The following is an 18,154-nucleotide window of genomic DNA, read 5'->3' as shown; positions in this document are numbered from 1 at the left end:
TGTGTGTGTGTTCGTGTGTGTGTGACAAATAAAAAATAAATAAATAAAAAGTGGATCTGAGATGTGCGTGCGTGTGTGTAGGTGAGGGCGAGTGCGACAAACACTGCGTGGACACATGCCAGTTGTGACTGTAAGACTGAGGACCGTGCATAAACATTTCCTACTAAATAACAGGAAAGGGCAAACCTTGAAAACCTTGATCAATCATCAGCAGCTGGGAGTGCTGCGAGAATGAGAAAGATAGAGAGAAAGGGGAGTGGAGGAGGTGTGGGGGGGAAGATAGGGAATGAGAGTGAGTGCGAGGGGAAGGGGGGGGGGAAGAGAGAGAGAAAGAGATTGAGTGAGGGTGTGAGTGAGGGGGGGAGAGATAGCAGGAAGTCGAGGGAGAGAATGGGAGAGAAAATAGAAGGAGAGCAAGGGAAGAAACAAAGAGATAAGAGGCTGAAAGACAAAGAAACCACATGGAAGAAACAACAAGGGACACGTACATAAAACAACACAGAACTAGCCTATGGGGAAAATGAAAAAGACACAGACAACAAAAGTTTGTGGAAGAAACACACTGGCTCCTTTCCAGGCCCAAATCTTCATAACAGCAAAAAAAAAAAAAAAAAAAACCTCGCTCGCTTGTCCATTTACTTAGGGTACGATTGCATGCATAAGTCCACGGAAAACTAGTAGTGGAAAAGGCTGTGGTGATAATAAGCATAAAATTTCATTCACTTCTTAGATTTCTACAGGTTTGCGAGGCAGAGAGAAAGAAAGAGAGGGAGAGAGAAAGGGAAGTAAGCCATTGCCCTGCTCTCAAGTGTACTAACCCTCAACTGGGATTTCAAATGTGTGTTTGTGCGTGGTTGCATGCGCGCATTTGTCTGATGTCTGAGATCAGGGACAAACGCGCGCACACCGACACACACAGAAACACACACCACTGACACCAGCGTGCTTACAGTCCTCCACAGCCCTAAAACAACACACTTCTGACACGGGTGTCTGTATGATTACTGTATTTCTACCAGCAGCTGCTAGTCCATTTCCAGACCTGGCCTGGCTCGGCGCTGTTTATCTATAGGATGACGAGCATGCGGCGCAGTGTCACATCCTCTGTGATATGGGTCAAAGTTAGAACTTTTTTTTTTCTTTCCCAACAAGAGAAAGAGAACAAGTCAGAGCGACAGAAAGCTCTGTACTGGAGGAAAGGAGGAAGATGTGTTGGTGTTGGTGGTGGGGAGCAACAGATTCAGATATCAGCTGTCTGTTTTACCCCTGAGAAAATCTCAATGAATCATACAACTGCAGAGGACTCATTGATGACAACTCCCTGTTTTCCTTCTTTCTTTTTTTTGTTTTTCTTTTGTGAGGGGGCGGTGGGGTTAAAACAAATATGAGAACAGAGTCTGGCGAATCCAAATGGCAGCATACTGAAGGCATTTGTGTATCAGCCATAGGTGAGTCTCTCTATATAAGCATATCCCACTCCTTACATTGTCAGTGTTGTTTCTTCATCCAGCCCAGTGACAGGCTGCATACAGCCAGAGTTTGCTCTGACTGTGTGTGTGTGTGAGGGAGAGACGCTGTGCTGGGTGATGGCTATAATTCAACATCCTCTCACTGTCAGGCAAACGGGGAGCTGTGTAGGTTTGTGTGTAGGGATGTTACAGCTCCAGTGTTCAGGTGAGGATTTTCTTATGATCAGAAAGCAGCAGAAAGATAGGAGAGAAATCAGTTTGCTCTGTGTTTTGAACTTTGAGTTATTGGACTGATGTTTTTTAGCTGGCCATTCCTCTCAGACCCCCGTGTGTAAGGCAGCAAGCCCACACACCTTCTGTTATTTCCAGCGCTGGATCAGTCTCACCTCTGTACGGCATGCTGATATAATAGTAAGTCTCAAGCATGATTAGCTGCTGTAATTAAGCTTTCACAAAAAAAAAAAGGAGAACAAGAAAGAGCAGAGAGCTGACTATCACACAGCTTGAATCTAAGCAATGCAGATGGAGAAGACCTATATCAAAAGTGTATAAAAGCAGCCACACCCTAGTTGCACGCCTCCAGCTTCTTCCATTAAGGTTAGTAAGAATGGAGTGGACACGCAGACAGGAGAAGAAAAACTGAAAAAAAGGAGGGAAAAAAAGGAGTCTTTATCAGTATTGCCTCCCTCACTGCCGCAAAGGAGAGCAACTTTAAATGTGGTATATGTGATCAGACAAGGCAGAGTATAGGGGAATGCATCTTACCGCAAATAAACAAGATATCTGCAGGATATTCTGCATTTATGATCCATTTCTCACTTTGGCTCGTTCCTACTATACAATTTAAACAAATCGAGAACCCCCCCCCAAAAAATGTTCTTATGCAAACTGCAAGACAGGATGCAGAGATGGCCAGAGCAAAAAAAAAAAAAAAAAGAGAGAGAAAAAGAAAAAGAAAAAGAAAGAAAACCCTAAATAAAAGATTACTCTCCCCATTTTGTAGCAGGGGTACTAAATGGAAAGACAGAATATTAGCAATGAAATAGCTCTGCTTGGAGACAACATTGGAGAAAGGAGTGTGGGGAGAGCTTGAAAAAAAAAAGGCTGAATATAAAGGAGAAAAGACAGAGTTGAGGGAGGAGAGGAGAAGAGCATTCAGCAAGGAGGATATAAAAGGAACAGAGAGGGGGGCGAGGGAGTGAGACAGAGAGCTATGGAAGGAAAGAGAGAAAGAGAAGGCAGAGAGAGAGAGCATAAGAGAGCGAGAAAAAGAGGGGGGCATGAGAGAGCAGGAGAGAGAGGAGGAGAGAGAGATCAAGAGAAAGAGGGAGGGAGGGAGGGGGAGCGAGTGAGAGAAACAGAGACAGAGGACGAAAGAGAAAGACAGAGAGGAGAGAAAAACAGAGAGGGGGAAGGGAAAAGGAGGGATAGCCACAAGAGACTCAAAAACCACAGAATAAAAACCCTCTGTCTGTCTGTAACTCTATATAGATATACAAATATGAATCCTAATATATGGGCGCATTGCATTTATTCAATGGGAGTGGATGGGCAACAGTACAGAATTCAACATGCACCTCAAGTTCATTCAATAAGTCAGCAAACAAAATGTAGGACCATGGAGAACTCATATCTTCTTATCAGGAATGCAGTTTTTCATTGTAGTGAGGTGGGAGAGGAATCTTACCAAGGTATTTTATCTTATTTTAGTCGCTGTGAAGTCTCTTTCTCCTATATGATTCACGGAAAAGTATGCCTATAAAACATACCGTGCTACCTATTCCATGTATAGAAAAGGAAACGTGTGTGTGTGTGTGTGTTGAGGGGGGTTTGGGCATCTTGCAAGTGTCCTACATAGTGAAATGGCCCCAGATTTACTCAAGGTGAGGCCCACAATGAACCACAGAAGCCTATTAACACTAGAGGTCTCTGGAGTGCCTTATGTGCTGGTTAGAGGCGACCACATTCAAACTGGCTGTAGCAGGCAGTGGGGACACAGCCACTGTCCCTCTGTGGCCGTCACTTTCTTTGTATTATTCTTCCAGCTCCTGGTAACAAATTTCAGTCGGAATTACTTTTCTTTCGTCCAAGTTTCATTCTTTTAAATCAAACCCTTTGTCTATCTCTTCTTTTGTACCTTCCTCCTGTTTCCATGGTTACCTCTCTCTCTGCTCTGTACACTATCTATCTCTTCCTCCGTTTCCCTCTCTGTCTCTCTCACTCTGTTCTTATCTTTCTCATTTTGCTTTCATCTCTGCCTCCCTTCCTCCTGCTTTATCCCACACCCTCCTCACTCCGGCTTTTATCTCTCTTCACTTTCATCTGTCTTTCACCTTTCTCTCCCCTTCAAGCCTGCCATTCCATCATGCTGGTTTTTGGTTCTTACTTATAGAGAGAAAGTTTTATCGGTTTCCCTGTCAATTCTGCATTTTTAATCATTTCCAATTTATCCAACCCACTTTCAATGCCATTGAGTCATGCATTAAATTGTCTTGGGCAGACTGTGAGTGTGTGTATGGCTGTGAGACTGAAAGCATAGGTGCAGGAGGCTGTAGTCTTTTACTGCCATAAAGAAAGAGGAATGATTCCTGTCATGATATGTCGAGATAGACTGGTTGCTGTGGTTTTGTCTTTCAGGTGTGCAGTAATAGATTTTTTTTTCACCCTCCGTGCTATTTTTCTAATTTTCATATCAACGGCTTTGTGTGTCAATAAATTTACAAACCAGCACATGTGATTTTCTCATCTTTTATTTACTGCTGGACTGCGTCTGTGCTTATATGTGTGGAGTCCCACTGAGACCGAAGCCGTTGAGGAGGTAGTGCTCCTCGACATGGGGCTGCCTCCTGTAAGGTAGCCTGTCATTTCTCTGCAGTGATGAAGATGTTCTTGTGAAGCACAAATGCCTCCCTCTACGCACCTCAGTCGGGAGATAATCGTATTCACACACAGCTGTGGTTGGTTTAAACGCACCACCACCACCACCACATCATGTGTCACCATGTGATACTGCACTGCTTAACCACAAACAGAGACAACATGCCCCAGTGATATTTAAGACAGGACAATAGTCAGTATAGAACATGGCTATGTCTGCTGGCCTAACACCAATTCACTGTAAGGCTGTCATACATGGTGGTATACACAGGAGGGGGAGTGTGTCTTCAAGTCAGTGACAAACTCATTCCAAGAGACACTGCATGTGGTGTGGGAGGAAGTTTTGTTCTGCAGCTTTGACTGAAACTAACCTCCCTCCCCTCTCCCTCGCCTTCCCCTTCCCCTTAAAGTACCACAACTATTCAGAAAAGAGAATAAAGAAAACCTGAATAGAGGAAGAGAAAAAAAAAATGGGGTCCCTAGGCGAGAAAGAAAAGAAAAACAATGAAAGAAAACAGAATGAAAAGCAGCCAAAGAAAAAAGGAAGGAGAGAAAGAAGAAAGACAGGGAGAGGGAGGGGAGACAGAAAAAGATACAGAGCGAAAGGAGCATAAAGCAAGGAGAGAAAAGCATAGCAAAAAAAAAAAAAAAAAGGGAAAAAAAACAAAGACAGGGAGAGGGAGGGGAGACAGAAAAAGATACAGAGCGAAAGGAGCATAAAGCAAGGAGAGAAAAGCATAGCAAAAAAAAAAAAAAAAAAGGGAAAAAAAACACAAAGCTCTGAAAGACAGGAACATTTCAGTGGAAATAAATTCTAAGAAGAAGATGAGGGGAGCAGCATATTGGAAAGGAAAAGGTCTATTTGGAATTGGTCAAAATGGGTTTGAAAAATTGATGATTACAATAGAGATTGTGCAAATGCTAAAGACTGGGCTATTTTCATTTGCGTTAAATTAACATTCACGCTAAATTACATTGTCTGAATCCCCTTTTTTCATTTTACTCAGTCATAATAAGAGAAAACAAAAGAACAGACAGAAACATTCACAAATGTTTTGAGTACTTGAAACAGAGAATAAAAAAAAAGATTCAACCTTTTAAATTGAATTTATAATCTGGCCTCCCCGTCTCTTACTTCGCATTAGTCATAGTCGGTGTTTCTGTCAGACCACTGTTATCACAATCACTGTTAATGCAAGCCATCTTTACATCAGAAATCAGGCATGCATGTGTTAGCGTCTCTTTATGATACAGAAATCATCAAATCAGTAAATGCGTTGTTTCTAACTGCATTCTTAAAATCTGTAGATGAGACACAAACAAACGTTTGATCGGTACGATGATGCTGCCATTTGTACTGTTGTGACTGCGTTGTGTATAGCTTAGATTGCACAGCGTGTAGTCTGCATGACAAATAGGCAAAACAATTCCTTTACGAGTTTTCCATGTGTTTGCTGCAAGAAATAAATTAAAAAATGGACGGTTTCCTTTATGATTCCATTAATAGTTCCCTTTCCCCCCCCCCTTTTTTTAAAAAGAAGATTTGCTTATGTGCTTTCTTTCCTAAGAGTTCAATACAGGTTTGCATTATCTTCTTGTACCTGTGAGCTCACCAATTTACAAATACTACAAAATGGAAATGTGGGAAAAACTTGTGTATTGATTTTATATGAATTTGTGTTTACATATTAAACACAGTTTCAAACCTTCCAACAGAACTAAGTACAGTAGCCATGGCTTTATGTCCAACACATCTGTATTGTGTTCAAGAAATACCAACTGAAGCTGAACTGGGGGCAGGCTGTACTTTGGGATAATACCAGTTCATGCCACAAGATCGCAACCTTTGAGTAAACAGCTGAGTCATTAGGAGCAGATTTCTAAGGAACCCACATGTTTGTGCACTGGTTGTATGCAGATCCCATGCAGAGCTTTGCAGACTGTAGTACAGGCTGTTCAGTGTGAACTGGGGCCACAAAGAGGGCTGAAGACATAAACAGCTCATTTCTTTATGTTTAAGAAAAACAGGTTGAAATCAATGGAAACTGTTCACAATAAAATATTGACATCATATTATGGATACATATATAATTACGACAGATACTGTTATGCTTCTGCCCATCCTGCACTTTTTTCTTGAGTTTAATTAATTTTCAATAAATTACACAAAACACAGAAGAGAAAAGTTAAAAAACATGATTAATTGATATCATTATTATTATTATTATTATTGATTTTGCATTTTACATTGATACCACAATGATAACATAGCTTTGAATTATTTTGTTCACGATAACTGGGAAGTGAAAATCTAATAAGATCATGCAACTTGTACATAAACCACAAATTTGCCGGAGTCTACCAAAACTATAATTCAATTTCAGTTCAGTTCAATTCAATGTAATTATTTATAATGGACTACAGTTGTGATTTTAATAGCATAAAATCACAACTGTAGTCACCATCAGCGTGCTTTATATTGTAAGATAAGGACCCTACATTAAGAGAGAAAACCACAGCAATCAAAAAACCCTCTATAAGCAAGCACTTGGTGACAGTGGGAAGGAAAAACTCCCTTTTAACAAGAAGAAACCTCCGGCAGAACCAGGCTTAGGGAGGGGCAGCCATCTGCCATGACTGGTTGGGGGTGAGAGAAGGGAGACAATTTAAAAATCACACTGCAGAAGAGCGCCAGAGATTAATAACAAGCAATGACTAAATGCAGAGTAGGGTATAAACACATAGTGAGTGAAAATAGGTGTGTGAAAAAAAGTTCAAGGTGTACTCAGTGGCTGTTAGGTGCCCTTGTCCTATGCCTGTAAACAAGCCCAAATCAACACTGCTCCACCACTGTGCTTAACCATTGTTTGTGCTGATATGCTGTGTTTCACCCAAAGGATTGCTGTGCATTATGGCCAAACCTTTCCACTTTGGTACCATCTGTCCAATGCTCCACAAGTTTATTCAGATACAATATTGCAAACATAAGCCATGCTACAATGTTTTTTCCTGGCAAGACTTCCAAACGAGCCATACACATTCAGTCTTTAAAAAAAGTGTAACTAAAGAACTTTAACATTTTTAACATGCTAAGCAAGGCCTGTAGAGTCTGAAATGTAGTTCTTAAGATTTTTTTCAGTTTCTCAGAACATTGCACTGTCTGACCTTGGGGTGAACTTGCTGCAACATCCATTCAAGACAGACTGGCAGCTGTCTTGAATGTTTTCCACTTAGGAATAATCTTTCTCACTGAATAGTAAACTTAAAATTGTTTGGAAATGTCCTTATAACCCTTCCCAGACTGATAGGCAGCAACAATTTCTTCCTAAAGCTCATTGTTGATGTTGTTCTTCCTTGCCATTGTGTTAACACACACATGAATGGTCCATACCAGCAAACCTGCAAAACTACAGCTCTAGTAGAGGTGCTCATACTTCATGATAATCAGTTAATCAAGTACATTTGATTAGTAACTCCTTACGCTCTTTATTATTATTTTTAAATATGTCATGTTTTGTACTTTATCTGAGGTTATTTACCTAATTTTAAGATGTCCTCAAGGACCAGGTGATTTGTTTGATGCCCTGATGTAAATTTTTCAATTTAAAGAAAGCATACTTTTTTTCCCTTCTGGGTCATATTTTCTTTTCTTTTCTCACAATAATAAATAAGTTAAAAAATGTCTACATAGGAAAAAGGGAAATGTGCTTTTAACAAATTGTTCTACATCTCACTTATTCCCGTATCAACAGTAAGTGGGCGATTAAAATAGGAATAGTGCTTAGTTCTCAGCCTTTACCTTCTGCAGGAGTTAACTCTGGTCACCAGCACCACTGATGTCTTGGTCAAGAATCTGATATCGGGTATCAGTAATACAATCTGTAATTGAAAACACTGACCTTCCAGCTCTAGCAAAGATGCATGTGACAAACAATAATAACTGTGTGGGCCAATATGAAAGGCCATTTAATGAGGGAAGACGACTACGTGAACTGCAGTGTGGGTATGATTTACATTTCATTTCAGCATCACCCTACATGCATGAGTGGTGAGAATGCCAGAGCTGGTGAGTTTATTTTTTACATTGACTCTGTAAAAATAATCAGTACGGGGACAGCTTCATTATGGTCCATCTATTTATATTATTGAATTAACAATCTGTTGTCTATCTAATGCTATCAGATTATGTGGGCAAGCATTTCAAGTCAAATTATCACGAGTAATTACAAGTACAAACTGTATAATGTCTCAGTGGCTCACTAGAGCAACATTAGCAGAGCATCAGTAGAGCCTGGGTATAGTAACAGTACTCCTATTATTATTATTTTTTAGATTTATAGCTATTATTGGACCTAATTAAACCTCAAAGCAATATTGAGATATTTTAGTCTTCATTTTTCACATTGGTCGATGACTATTTTTGACCATCAGGCAGATGTTGCAAATTTTCAAAAGGCATCTGCAGGCAGCAAATATTAACCTCAGAACAAAATCACAAGAAGCTGTTTGATGTGTGTTTTGTATTGTGTATTGATTAGCTTTGTGAGTACTCTAAGGCAAGTGTCCCGACAGTGTCCGTGAAAGCTGTTTCTCAGCAAGGCTGTTTCCTTACCAATGATAGCCATGCTGCTTTTGCTCAAATTACACTTTCAGGCACATGCGCATCAAGTACAATGCAGAAAGAAACCAGATTAGTTGTACATGCCAAGAATCATTTGAAAGATTCTCAAGTTACCAAGCTCTGTGTCTTTAATAAGAAAAAATGTCATACAACAAGCAGAATCCTTTTCTAAATAAATAAAATGCTAAATGCAGTATATGTAAAAGAAGAGAATGATAACATGCATTGCTGAGCTTCTGCATGTTGGTGATAGTGTATGCACACTAGTCTAAGAATGATTGTTGAATGTGTTTCCCAGCTAAAGCTACTTTTGTAATGACCTATTTACATAGTAGTGACTTATCTGTCATTTTAAATCAGTCTGTCAAGTCTCAGATGTAACTACATATTTATAGTCCTAAGATGACATCTGCATGGGCATTGTTTGGGAGATTTGATGTGATGTCTAAAAACCATGTGAAAATTGTAGAAACATGCAAGCTGGTGCCTCGATCCTGCTTTTCTTCTTAGAAATTATATTCACATATCTTCAACAGCAAATACTTATTAAACAAAACCATGAAATTGATTACATTTGTTAACATCATGCAGAAAGGTTTTAATGAACAGTGCACAGTGGGCAGTATTTCAAAAGCTCTCCTAAAATATTCAAAATCTTGCGAGCCTCTATGAAGATGGTTATTTCCAAGCTCTGTAGCCTATTCCATCTGCCAATGGGAGGCTGGGTACACCCTGGACAGGTTGCCAGTCTATTGCTGGGGTAACACATTTGCAACCATTCACACTTTCATACCTACAGCCAGTTCAGAATCCCCAATTAACCTAATGTGCATGTCTTCAGACAGTGGGAGGAAGTTGGAGTACCCGGAGAGAACCCACAAAGGCACAGGGACAACATTCACCCTGACTACAGTCCTGCTAAATGCATACAATTGTATTTAGACTGCAATTATCTTTACAATCACCAAGTATTTGGACTGCATTTACAGAGCACCACTGTGCCTAATTGTTGCCTTTAGTTTTGCCGAGTAAAAGATTAAAAATCCACTCTTGCAAATAGTAAATGCTGAAAACGAGAGTACAATTACCAGTCCTGCCCTGGTGTACTGTTTGTGTCATAGCAGAATTGCCATAATTACCAGTTTCCCACTTACTTGTAATTATGACTGGGGATGTGTCATTTTTCTGAAAACTCTGACATAGTTGAGTTGGTGTTAAAAAGTTCAGAAGTGCAGGCAAAAGCAAGCAAAATGGATGTCTGGAAGTAGTATGACTTTTAATAAAGAGCTAACGTTGGAATCTTTCTGTTTTCTTTGTTAGCGTTTAATGATTGAGGCAGCTGAAATCTGTAGTAATAAGTGACAGACAGTAACACAAGCTAGCTGCCACTTAGAGGTGTCCAGTAACCTGAATGCTCACGACTGATAAATGAGAAAACAGTCATTGTCAAAAAAGGTCTTTTTACAAACTCAAAAAGGTCTCCCAAATCACCCCCCCCCCCCAAAGAAAAACAAAAAACAAAAAATTTAATAAGTAGGCTAATAAAGGGGGCATATTAGGCATATAGGGGTTTAGCAGAGCAAAATTACACACAAAGGGTAAACAAAAATGAGCTACAATTCATTTAAGATAAATACAATTTCAGGGCATGGTTTGGTACAGTGCTGAGGCTGAATAGCTGGAAAAATATTTGGGAGAAAGGGCCTCTTTTTTCTGATCACCACGTCTTGATCTAGATGGAAAATTTCACGAGGTCGAAGGAAGGAGAATTTACTGGTGAGATGATCCTGTCTAACTCTTGCATTTATTGGATTTCATCACCTGTGACTGAAGTCAAATTAATTACCAGTGATCCTATAGGCTGGAAATACTGCAAAGGCAAACTGCCACACTACAACATTAACTTTTCTTTGATCATTTCAATATGGCTAAAAATGATTCTCTGCAGAGCATTTTTAAAATCCACTACAAAGTGTGTTACAGAAAGCAACAGCTTCATAATGGGCAGATTTTAGCTCTCCACATGCTAAGGTGCATGTGGAGAGCTCTTATAATGGCCTGCACTTACATAAACTCAGATTTAACAGTCCCTGGTCCTTAGATAAACAAATGATTAGCATGACAGGAAACAAATTATTAATATATTTACTCTTTGTGTACCTCTGCAGTGTAAATATGTGTGTTAGTCCAGGGGTGTCGAAGAATAGGCCAGGCAAAGACTTTAGGAAATATGATGGGTTATTTTCTGTGAATTAACAACTATCAGAACCTTTTCTGTAATTTTACACATTTCTTATGCAGTTTCACCGGGCCAGCACAGACACACAATGATTTTGACATCCCTGCGTTTAAATGACAGTTTAAATGACTGAATTCAGTTCCATGTACTAACAACTTCAAAACTGTAGGTCACCCAACACACTGCACCACTTTACAAAACCTCATACATTCCTGAATAGTAGTTAAACATTGTGAACTACTGGTTGTATTCCTAGGCTGTATTCAGTGCCGTGGTTGTTAGCATTGTCCAGGGTGGACTGCCTCTCGCTCTGTGGCGGCTGGGATACTCTCCAGCCAAAACTCATATAGCTGGAAGAAAATAGATGAATGCGACTCCTTAACACATAACTCATCATCTACCTTATAATAGTCACCAAGCCAATGACCAATAAAGCTACAGTTTTATTTATTATTTAATTTTATTATAAATATATATATATAGAGAGAGATTTTTTGCTGATTTTGTTTCATGTTTCAGATTATCAAACAAGTTTTAATGTTAGACAAAGATAACCTGAGTAAATCCAAAATGCAATTATAAATGATGATTTCATTTAGTATGGGAAAAACTGGTTGAACTGGTTGTGCCACCCTTGGCAGCAAAAACTGCAATCAAGCATTTGTGATAACTGGCAATGATTTTTTCACATCACTGTGGAGGAATTTTTCTGACCCACTGTTCCTTGCACAATTGTTTTAATTAAGCCACATTGGAGGGTTGTTGAGTATGAATAGCCTGTTTAAGGTGATGCCAAAGCATCTCAATCATATTTAAGTCCGGACTTTGACTGGGTACCTCTAAAATCTTCATATTCATTTATTTTTTAGCCATATACAGGTTGACTTGCTGATGTTTTCTGGATTATTGTCCTGCTGTATAACATAAGTATACTTGAGCTTCAGGGCATAAATTGATGGTTGGACAGTCTCCTTCAGGATTTTCTGGTAGAGAGCAGAATTCATTGTTCCATAAATTACAACAAGTCGTCCAGATCTTGATGCAACAAAGCAGGCCCAGACCATCACACTACCACTGCTGTGTTTCACTGTTTGTATGATGTTCTTCTCATAAAATGCTGTGCAGGTGTTATGCCAGATGTCCTGGGAAAATTCATTATTCTTTTGTGTTTTCTTTACATTCACTAACTGTATTAGCTGCCACTTTTGTATGAGGGCAAGGGTAAACGGTTGCTTCAGGGTCTAATTAAGTGACCATGATATAACTGTACCTTGTATCCTGTGGCACACAGTGCACCAAAGTAAGACTTGAAAATATAGTATTTTCTCTATGAATGATTTAAGAACTTTTATTAAATCAAATCTTTGAGATTTTCAAAGATTTTCTAATGCAATGAACTACTTAAGTACTTATGTGTGTGCATACCCATCTGGATAAATCTGGTCAATACCATTCCCTTGGTTGATGAGTAGCTATAGCAGTGCTAACTAATCTACTGTACCTGCCTGTCAATCAGCCTGACTATAGGACCATGGGTTGTCCAACTGTCCATTGTCAAGCTTGTTAGATCAAATTCAACTAGATCATAGCATACATAGTATAGTCTCCATTGCATACACATTCACCTAACAAGTGAACGATTCTTAGTTTAATCCCAGGAGGAGATATAAATCCCTTTGGGGTTGTATTAGGAAGGGTGTAAAAATCTGCCTAATAAGAGCTACCTGCTGTGGTATCCCTTTGTGAATAAGAGAGCAGCTGAAAGTATAGCATATGAAAAGTTTAATCTATTTTCTTTTCTTGTTTTCTAAGCTGGTATCAATTTACTTGGTAGAAGTAATCGGCTAACGACCTCTGCAGCTAAATGCATCTACACCACTTCAGAGTAGCTATATGTGACTTTTTGACCAAAAGACTTCAGCGTCCTCCTGGCTTTGTCACTCTGCCTCAGTGCTCTCTCTTCAAAAGAGCAGAGGGTCTTTCTAGTCCTAATGGAATGAATTATACAAATGGGAATAAGGGCGTCTCTCCTCAGAGGCATTCTTAGTGTAGCACTCAGTATAAAAAGCGACATGAATAGTTGTGAAGAACAAAAAAAATACATAAATACTGCATTTTTCTCACAGTGACACACCTGACCTTTCTTTATATGAAGTTACCATATAGAAAAAGTTACCATACAAAAAAAGGTAGTGTGCTTAACAAATTTATTAGACTATAACTTAATGTAAGATTTATGCAACAGTAGCTCTGAACAGTATTGGTAATTACCCAAATCATTTTTGCAAGCTATAATTTTCATTAGTACTCTTGAATTCTCAGATGTCCTATTTTACAAAAAAGCTAAAGAAAATAGTAAAGCACATTATATATATATATATATATATATATATTTAAATATAGATGCCAAATTACTGCATTGATAATTACAGTTTTACAGTTTAATTGTAATAATTACAAATAGCACATTTTTGCTTGGATTTTACTTGGCAAATTTCTAAAATGCTAACGTCTCTTGTTTTTATGACAGGTGGTCTAATAACTTAGTACCGTAGTTGTTCAAAAAAAAATTTGGGGGACAGAGCTTCTCCTGATTCCCCTGATTAGAAAGGTGAGCTCGAAGGAGGTTTTCACACAGTTCAACAATTTAACAAGCACTTTGTTTCAATTATACTGACCCTTTCACATTTCACTTAAAAGCAGTTAATTCTACATTAGAGGCACCTTTTACCTATCCACAGTGCTGTCTCAGGTACAGAGGGGTCTGAAAGACTGAGGCCTGAGAATAGACTTCTAGTTTGCATAAATTTGATGTTTTTAAAAAAAAAAAAGGTCAATTGATATCGAGAATGTTTGGTTTTCTCACCCCCCCACTAGTGACTGCAGTGTTTAGTGGTGTCTGAAAGTGGAGGGAAGTCCATGACATTAGGAGTCCTTGGTCTTCTTTGGTCTTCAAGTAGCTCTCAACAAGCTTTGAGGTGCGTTTGGGCTCATTAACCTGCTGTAATATGAATCCTCCTCCACAAAGAGACAAATCTGAGGGTGTAGCATGTCTCTGATGGTTGGAGTGCCACTTCTGCCTTGTTAGGGTGGAGTCACTTTAGAGCAGGTGTCCAACTCAAGGTTAAGCAAAGCAGGCCTAGAATTTAATATTTCCATCACCTTTTGTTACTGGGTTTGATGAACTGCAGTATCAATCGAGATAGTAAAAAGGTCTTTTCCCCATCATTCACTATGAAATGTCGATATGTCTTAGCCCAAGCCTGAAGCCTTTGGTTACTTTTCCCTTCCTGAGAACTAGTTTAGAGATGCTACTTGAGACCACAGCTCCACCATAGTTTTGCTGATTTGACTCTTGGATTCTTTGTTTAGGAATGTCTCTGTCTGTGGTAAACTATTTTTCTCTCATTGAACAAAGCTGCATATACTGATCTTATCATGATGTGGACGCTTTTGATCTGTCTGACTGTAGTTTGGAAACGCAAAACATGTGTTTCGCAGAAGAGAGTCCAGTTCACATAAAGTGTTTTAAAGTTCCATTCACTGCTCACTTAGAAACCCTCAATCTAGCCATGATGTGATTCAGTGAAAACCCCACTTTGTTACAATAACTATTTGACTCCTGCCAATTTCAATTACTTCATGTTTGCCACTGTCTAAATGTTACTCAGTAAGCCGTGTTCTTCTGGAAACTTGAGGTACAGCTATGCGCATAACAGGCGAAGAATGTGGGCCAACCTGAAAACTTGAAAAGCTTTAATTAGCAGACACACTCCAGCTTTGTGTCCTCTGAATTCTGTTTCAGTGACAGGAATAAAGCTCAAGGAAATCTGAGTTGTATCGCTGTCACTGAACAGGAGTTACAGTTGGACAGGAGTTACAGTTACGTCCATGGCACGTTGTTTTGCCTTACTGCAAGTGATTTTAAATCAAGCAATGAACTTTCAGACTGTTTTGAAAGTACAGCCATGTTTTTGCTTTTAGTGCCCCATTTTGAGAGGTTCAAAAGTAATTGGACAAGTGATTGTTAAAGAGTGAAGCCAGGTGAAGCCAGTTCACTGTTTCCCTATTTACTGACAAATTTAACAGATAAAACATTTGGATTTGATGTGTGGAAAAACCTAAATAAACGTATAAGAGTTGCAAAGTTTTTGCAAAGCCGCAAAAACTATGGGGATGGTGAAATCAACAATCTGGTGCATTCTGAAAAAGGATGAATGGACTGACAATCTGAGCAGTACTAAAAGGCCTGAAAGACCACAGAACATAACTAAAGTAGATGATCGCATACTTCTTTCCCTGCTTAAGAAAACCTCTTCATAACATCTGACCAAGTCAAGAACACTCTCAAAGACGTAGGCATGCCATTATCAAAGTCTATAATCAAGAGATAATTTCATGAATATAAATGGAAAGGTGCAAACCACTGGCTGTGGTCAAGAACAAGAAGGCCAGATTAGACTTAAGAGCTTGTACAGGAATGGTGGGAAGTGAAAAGTATGAAGAAGGAGGTCTAAGAAGCTTGGAAAGAAAGGGGTGTGGACTTCTTTACATTTGAAGACATTTCACCTCTCATTCGAGAAGCTTCTTCAGTTCCAAGAGCAACTGGTGGAGAGTCCCAGATTTTTAAGCCCTACTGGGTGGGGTCTCATTTTAAGGCTTCATAGATCTTATTGTCACTGACGAATGTAGTAATTTTTGGGTGATAATCCATTGTGTTTAAAACAACAGTGGTCCTCCCCTTGTCGGCTGGTGATATGGTGATGCTATTTTTTTTTGCTCAGGTATGTGACGGCCTTCTTTTCTTGTATTGTGAGGTTAGACGGAGGACGTTTTGCAGTGGAGAGAGTGGCGGAAACCTTCATCCTGATTTGCTCTGCTTCTGTTTGTGGTAATTTATTCATCCTTATGGCAGTTTCTGTGGCTGTGATGAGGTCCACTATAGGCAACCTTTGAGGAGAAATCTCCTCAAAAGTGTAGCATCCCAAGAGAAATCTTGGGACGCTACACCAGTTGCTCTTAGAACTGAAGAAGCTTCTCGAATGAAGGTGAAACATCTTCAAAGCTCGTTAGACTCCGATGACCTGGATGACTGAGAACTTTCACAGACAGAGGAAGAAGGAGAGAAGCAGGTCATGATCTGAAGCACACCACTTCATCTGTCAAACATGATTGAAGCAGTGTTACGGCATGGACATGCATGACTGCAAGTGGAACCAGGATGAATTCTGCAGGGCCGAACTGTCTCCTCAGATTCAGTTAAATATTGCAGAGCTGATCAAATGGTTCTTCACAGTGCAAATGGATAATGACCTGTAGCATACTGCGAAAGCAAAATATGGGTTTCTCAAGGCAAAGAAATGAAATTATTCATTGACTAAGTCAGTTACCTGATCTCAGCCCGACAGGAAAGCTTTTCAGTTATTAAATACAAAGCTGAATGCAGAGGGGAGGGAGAACAACATTTGGTGATGTATTTGGGTTTAGACTTTAGGCAGTGACTACAAATGACTTTCATTGAAGCATTAAAAACAATCTTTAAGATTAAAATTACAATTTTTAAAATTACTTTCTCTGAAAATGTGGTTCTGTGTACAAAGATGGCTGGAATTCCTAAACAGCCATCACACTACTTACACTCTCTGAATTAAAGCTAAATGTCTGCACTTCAGTCCCATCTTGTCTGATCCATTGTGGGGATGTGTTGGGGCAAAATTACAAAACTATGTTAGTGTCAAGAACTTACAAATCTAACTATGGGAATTGTAAGAAAATGTAATGGCTTACCATGACCAATGCTGCAAATCCAGCTTATGTGACACTTCTTGCACCTTTTAAATGTCTTCAGGTCCTTAAAGTTCACAATTTAGAAATTATTTCCAGTTTTATATGACATTATGACAAGTTTTCATTGTGGTTCCAGACTTTTAAACAGCACAGTAGCTATATTCAACATGACTCACACTGAGAAAACTGAACGAGTAGACAATACATTTGAAATTAGAACGATGATTAAATCTTTGTACATTTTAGCAAAGTCACAGAAGGATGAAGCCACCTTAATGAAGTCATGTCACACCTTCCAAATACTTGGCACACTAAATAGAAAATTTATGTCATCTTGGCCATATCCCATCCAGCCACTGGCAAGCCGTTGGAGCATCTGTTTCATCTTGACTAGATTACCATATTCAGGGGCCGATACAATACAATATTTCCTGCTTTCTCTTATGTCCCTTTCAGTCCATAAAAACGACTTTTTTAAGATGATTTAAGTATTTGAAAGTCTAAGTTCTCCAATTCATCAGTGGACAAAATATCCATCTTGTCTATCCGTCTTCTAACATGGATCCCTGAGCATAGCCCAACTCGGAGGTTTCATGGCTGATTCCATCCATCCATCCATCCTCTTCTGCTTATCCATTGAACCCAAACAAAGTGAAATAGGACTGGGATGATGGTTTTGCTCATTTTGGCAGTCCAGTAAGTATCAGATGAGTACTTTAATCACATTGCTAGTGGTTCTTAGGTTTTGTGACTTAAAGTGCAATTTACACAAATTCTAATTAGATTGCTTTCAGTATTTGGACTGTAGATTATAAGCATCTTCTTAAGGTCAAGTCCCAAAGATACTATTTCCTTATGGACATAGCTCTTAGGTTAAATTATTGCAGAGAATTAGAAATGAATCCCAAGCTAAGTATTAATAAAACCATAAAATAACCATAAGTCCCATCTGCCTATGTAGAAATGATGTGAGGAGGTAAGTTGTGTTTTAACTGCTTGAAAATGTCTAGTTGATGCCAGAGGTAAGAGAAAAGGAAGGAAGCTGAAGCTTAAATAATCCCTTGCTAAAACCAAGGTATACAGAAGAGCATCTCTGAATGCACAGTGCTGCCCACAGTAGTGGGGGACCATATGGGTCCAAAAATAAAAAAGAACAGGAAA

Source organism: Pundamilia nyererei, unplaced genomic scaffold, assembly GCF_000239375.1.
Source record: "Pundamilia nyererei isolate P.nyererei 1_Seehausen unplaced genomic scaffold, PunNye1.0 scaffold00035, whole genome shotgun sequence".
Classification (NCBI taxonomy): domain Eukaryota; kingdom Metazoa; phylum Chordata; class Actinopteri; order Cichliformes; family Cichlidae; genus Pundamilia; species Pundamilia nyererei.
The sequence above is the reverse complement of the archived record's forward strand: the minus strand, read 5'-3'. Positions refer to the sequence as shown.